We start from the raw sequence: 6764 nt of genomic DNA on the forward strand, positions 1-6764 counted from the left end.
CACCTAATTTTAGCGGTTCTTGGCGAGGCTTAAGTGTTCAAAACAAATGGTCATTTTTCATTTACGCTCGTAGTTTTATTTTTAATTTAACATCAAAATGGTAAAAATTAACTACAATAATACTGTCTTAACAATAAGTCTTAACAATGGCCGCGGTTTGTTTACATCTAACTCCCCGTGAATATGAAGACGTTTAAAATCGAAATTTTTTTCCTGCTTTCTCGTCCCTGTATCTACTGTCCTTGTTGAGAGTAGTGCTCGGCATTATCCATCCGTTATCCGCATTATCTAGAGTTATTTACGAAAATTTCGATATTCAGTTATTTTTATCCGTTTGGATAACTTAATGATATTTGTAAATAAATTTATTTACGGATAATATCTTTGCACGTTCTATAAGTCAGTTGCAGGCTAAGAAAGACAAAATATATAGTACAGTTGGCGCAAGGATTCGTCAGACCATTTCCGGCCAGTCGACCGAGCGAAATTTGAATTTGACCACTTTACGCTCAATCGTCTTTTCGCGCCATCTAGGAACCGAAATTGGGATCTATTTTTTAATTTCATGTTGTCATATGAGTTTAATTACTGAATACAGCCGAATTATTTTGCTAAAGAAAATTCGATAATGGAAGCTCCAAATATTTTAAATAGCCCAAGAGCATATGTAACATAATTACTCATAAGTATGCCACTAGCTCTATTTCTTCACTAACGGTTTGTTTCACAGATATTGCGTCATCCGTACCATACGTAATATTTGACGTCGTATTTGATGTAATATTTGACGTCATCGAATCTCAAATGCCGATTATGCCGTCGCTCAATTAGCTCTACTTCTGATAAACCGACGGCCATTATTTTAGTAAACAAACCGGTTTGAAAAACCAAGGCTTAGGAGCTAAAATGAACTACAATATACTGTCAAGTGCTGTTAATGCAATTAATGAAGTTTTCGGAGACTCAGGTTCTAAAAAAAATTGCATTGTCAAATAAAAGAAGCAGGTTTATTGAAAAAATAGTTGAAATTCAGGTTGAGCTTTTCTGGGGCATCTACAAGGTTGGAGTCTTTGCAGATTCTTTTGAGCCTAGGCCTAACTCTTCTAAGCTTGGAATGGGTTTTAAAAATGCTGGTGGAATATCCCACTTCGACGACTTGTTCCATTTTCGGAAAGTGATCTCTGAACCGAACCGTATGGGCCATTATCCCCAACGTTTTATTTTTCTAAATTACTCATTATTTAACTTCATCCGCACAAACCGAGCGAGTTTTTGAATTTCAATATAGCTACATTGGGCCAAACATAATTTAAACTCGTACCCTAGATTCGAAATCACTCTCCCGCGCGTTGCCGATAGCGTTTACCCACTTCCCGCCGGAACTCAGAAAAAATTAGCTCCATGGTCAACGGATCCGTGGAAGGTTGCCCGTTAGACTGCGTGGTTTGAGTCGAAGACAGACTCGAACCTTGGGTCGATGGCGGGGTAATTAAAGCAGTCGTGCCTGAAGGGGTAAGTGGTTGAACCGAATTTTGGGAACTTCCATGAGGCGCCGTTTGACTTAAGTGGGTAGCTATCACTGGATTAGGATTTGGTGGCAACGAAGTTTGAACTTGTTGAACCGCTTGTAGGTTAGTCAAAGCAGCTTGTAGCTGCTGTTGCTGACTGGATAATTGGGCTAACTGATTAAGTATTCCTGATAAAACATCAGGGGGTATAGCTATACTAGGGGCTGACTGTCCTGGCGGAAGAGTACTACCACCGGACGAATGACCCAGATTAGGGGTTGTATTATTGCAAATTGGATCACCATTAGGGGTTAGATTAGCAGGAGGCTGCCTACCATCAGGGGCTGGTGCGTTGGACGGGTCTCCTGTGATCTGGTTATGAGTAAGCGTCATGCCGTTATTAGGATCGGTCATGATGCTTTCAGTAAGGGGTAAATCTCGCAAAGCTACGCGCCTATCTAAACGATCTTGTCGCTGTCTGTTTCGTAAAGCTATCAATTCGGGGTTAAGTTGATTTGGGTAACTCATAAAGGTAACCGCCTAAATTAAATCAACTAAAGCTATGGTGAACTAATGGACCAGGGACTAGACAGAAGCTACCACCTGTAATTCCACGTATTAACGTGGGGTTCATCAAATAAAATTAAATCACTAGTTTTAATAATTAAAACAAAATAACAAATACATTAAACGAAAACACAATAAAATAAGGGCTGATAAATCTCGACTCGGGGTTCACCTGGAAGGGTAAAATCAATTCCCACAATAGTGGGAGCACACAGAATCACACAGTAGGTGTAGTATGCCTAATGGGTAAACGGGTGCCACAATAGTGCATTAAAATTGTAAAAATAAAAAAATAATAACTTCCTGGAAATACTGAGACGAGGTTCCCTTTTGGTTAAATATAAAAACTGTTCAACATTCGTTAAGCCAGACGAGTAGGTCTATATCGGGATTTAACTCCTATTTCTACCAAAAATAAAATTATTCTACAAAGAATCCCGGCTGGGCCCCCAAAAATGTAGCCTTTGCACGCCTCGGTAGGACGTATCGGGTCTCGGGAAGCTCCTTTAAGGAGGAAGGAGCCAAATCATGTAAGGACTACATCAATAAATTACGGCCCGGGTGCTCGCTCAACTTTCACTATTGGGGTTGGCGAGTTAACATAAGGAAATTACAATATATGGTCAGTTTGATGTCTAGGGGATTTCATTTAAATTAGATTAGCTTAATAGATACTAGTGAAGACTCGGATTGAGGTTTGCCTTGACAATGTTTAATAAACAATTAATCATAGATAAAGTAAAACAGTTAATAATCGATTAAATCAAATTGAACACTTTTAGAAACACATACCCACACAAGTGGGGGGGGCGAGCAGTAGCTGCGCAGCTTTATAGGGAACTCAATAATATTAACATCATTAGTCTTATTTACATGTTTACATACGTGAAAGCTAGATTACGTTAGTCCTAGTGGCGCTCATCAGGATGGCGTTGAGTTCCATCAGAGATTGGTGTCGTGACGGTGGCGCGAGAAATGGACACGCGGCCAGGTTGGCTACGGATCCGAAGCCGATTCTTTTCTCGGGATAACTTCTCGGAAAAGCACGCACTCCGCGTCGTCGGGACGAGAACCCTAGTCCGACAAGTTGTGCGCGAACCGCGGTGTCTTAACACCCGTCTTCAATTTTATTCTCTCAACTCTCCTCGGTAAGACACTTCAAAATAGTTTGAGTCCAGTTTAAATATGAGTGGGGTCACGTGGTCTCTTGGAATTGCATCCTTTTTGGACCAATCAAGACCCGTGCCCCTGGGAATCCCGGGACGAATCCCTACCCACGACGTTATTTTTGGGATCGTCACCAAGGTCCGGCATCTACAAAAGGATAAATCACCACCACCCGCATTTCGCGCAATCGTTCACTTTCAAAGTTGGTTTGGCGAAAGACGCCAGCTGTCCACCATAAAATGAAACACTTTCCACCCATTCGGGGTGACCACCATAAAAGAAAACACTTCTCACCCATTACGGGTGAGCGTAAAATCCAAAAATAGTAATACAACAAGATTGGTAACGCGTACACAAATAAATCTAAGAAATAAACATCTGTTGGCAAAGTCGGCAAACCTCCATACGTTCTTTGTCAATTCGACAGGGGTTTTAAAACTAAAAGGGGCTTCGGTGGAAATGGAGGAGATCTGGCCAGTTACAACCCCCATTCCCTTTTCTGGTTATCAAGCACCATCTTGGTGTGCTTGTAAAACAAGAGCCATAAAAGAGAGGTTAAAAGCTCGGGCGTCCAGCGCACGAGCGACCTCTAGCTAAAGGCTCTTTGGGAGAGCTTAGGAACAAATAGGTCATAAAATAGCAAAAGTATTTATTCATTATCAAAATTATTTTGAGATTTAAAATAATCCAAAATTTAACGATACAAAGGTACAGTGGCATACTTATGAGTAATTATGTTACATATGCCAAGAGGTTACTATAAAAAGCACGATAATGGTTTATTGTTAACAAGTAAAGATAAAAACATAATTTTAAACGTTTATAGCTCATTAAGACAACGTTAGCCCCAAGAAAGCGTGGTAACTATTTTAAAGAAACTGCCAATTTAGCTGGTAAGGCGTAGAAATAAATTTACAAAATTAAATAATCATACAAACTATTTTAAATTTAAGAATGATAGCAATGCCTTATCTTTTAAATTTGCTCTCCACCACAATTATGAAATTTAAAAATAAAGATTCCAATTTTGGTTTCTAGATTTGACCGTAAAATGGGCAAATTCAAATTTCGCGCATTGGAATGACCGGAAACGATCTGAGGCATCCTTGCGCCGATTGTACTATATATTTTGTCTTTGTTAGCCTGCAACTGATTTATTTTATTTTATCCACGGACAAGATTTCGCGATAAATCTCTATTCATTAGTATTCGTTAAACGTTTAAAACGTTAACTAACATATCGCGACATCTTATCCTGGATAATTTTAGTTGATTAGAACGTTCAAGGGTTTTATCCATAAACAAATTTCTTTGTAAATGTAATAAATTTATTCGAAATTATAAAAGTATTTGAAATTCAAAATTATCCGTAAATAAATCCAGATAATGCGGATAGCGGATGCAGTGGCGTAACCAGGCTAATGTTTGTCTGCGGCGGAAGACAGAATTTACGGCCCTTCCGTAGGTCCCAGCAGAGGGTGCAGGGGGCCGAATCACCACGGCCCAGCTGAAAAGGGCCCATGACGGACTGATTAGAGGGAGCGCAGTCGTAAGGGTCGATCGTGAAAGTTCAAGCGGTGCGGGGTGAAATTCCGACAGATTTGAAAGATAAATTTATATGTTGAGGGGGGGGGGGATCGAAGTTACATGAGTATTAGTTTTTCCTCCAGCCCCACGTAAGCTCTGCATGGCCCTGCCCTTCCGTATGGCATTATCTTGTATTTTGAAATACTTAAGGTCGCGTGGCATGAACTAGGGCTTGTCCAGTGGCATAGCAGGGGGGGCACAGGGGGCACGTTACCCCCCCCCCGAAACCTATAGTTGTCTATACAAATTTTGTGCCTCTGAAAGTGATGTAAGATAACTGTGATTCAGTGGCATAGCAAGAACTTGTTCCACCCGGGCCGAATCCCTGAATCTGCCTCCCCTTTCAAAACATACTAGATTTACTTATGTTAAAGAAATACACAGTTGTTCCGTGATAATTAAGGTTTGTTGTGGCAATCCACTCTAATATATCTTTTATTGGAAAATTATTTGAGCCTAGAGCATATATTCAATTGTCCGATTTCCACCCCAATTTTAAAGACATCATAGCCGTTATAGTATCCGGCTGTAGGTTTCCCCTCTTTGAAGAGATGAGATCGGTTCCTGCAGAGAAGACCCTTTCAGATGGAACGGATGTTGCGGATATGGCCAAATAATCTTTGGCCATTATTGCCACTGAAGGATAGCTTTTTTCATTTTCCTGCAATGAGTGGAGCATTAATAAAGCATGATAAACTAAATATATTCCAAAGCAAAGATTGTCCCATAACTTTCCTTTAATAATAATAATAATAATAATAATAATCAGCTAGGCTAATACCCAAGGCACCACCTTAGGCCTAAGTCATCAAGCGACTTTTGAAGCCATTAATTCAGGTATCCGGCGTACTAACCCTCCACCAGTCGAGTATATTTGTGTTTGGCGGCTGAAGGTCATCTTTAAAATATTTTAGCAGTTCCGGTCGACCCGAGGCCTTTGACATCAGCACACACACAATAACTGATTAATCAGGGTGAGATATGTGTAACGGCCACGCCAACGGGGGAATACGTGGGGACAGGGGTGGGAACACCCGTGGCGGAAGTATCCCAACCACCCGTTGGGGGATTGGTAGTCGTCCTCACACACACAAACTCTGCCTCCCGGACGCCTGGGATAACAGGAGTGAGCCACTACTCCCGGTGTTGATCTGGAGTTAAAGTTTTCCAGTTATATTCATAAAGTCGCTAAGAAAATTCGCTCCACGACTGGTATTATCAAAAGTAACCCTATTTACTTTTGGTATCATCTGTCGTAATCTCCTCTTTCGTTGTCCTAAATAAATTTGCAGTGGTTCAGGCGACCTCCACCAGATGTCGCCTGCTCCGCTGCAAACTTCTCGCCCAGAGTTTTATTTTTGGTTTTATGACGTCACGCGGACGGAATATAAAGGTTCGTTCCCCATGTGATAAGGAGAGAGTGCGGAGAAAGGACTTAGTTAGGACGAAACTATTGAATTAGAATAATTTCAAATTATAAAGATGTACCAAGGAGGATAGCATGTACAGTCGAAGTCTATGTGACAAATCGATGGACTCGATTACATTGTAAGTGTGAATAATTACTAATAATAGATATTATAAATAAAAGATTTATTTATTGTAACTCGTTCGAATTAGTTAATTGCGATAAGCCTAATCAAATATTAGAGCCGTAAATTATATGTAACGAGCGATACCGGCTATTTCGCTTATTTCTTGGAAATAGAAACAGGTATCGGTTACAAATTCAGACCCTATATATTTCTGTCCTTCTCCCGCACATTGATTTCTGTTTAAAGTTTGGAACCCTCATCTTTTCGAAACTTCCATATCAACTATCAAAACTTCTAGCCTCAACTTGTCTGAAAAACTTCATACTGATCTGGTTCACATTCGTCATCGCCTTAAAGGGAATATAACCTCTGGTATTTCTGTGGCCCTCCGAGGGTTCCA

Source organism: Leiobunum rupestre, chromosome 2 (genome assembly GCF_980474605.1).
Source record: "Leiobunum rupestre chromosome 2, qqLeiRupe1.1.hap1, whole genome shotgun sequence".
In the NCBI taxonomy this organism is placed as follows: domain Eukaryota; kingdom Metazoa; phylum Arthropoda; class Arachnida; order Opiliones; family Sclerosomatidae; genus Leiobunum; species Leiobunum rupestre.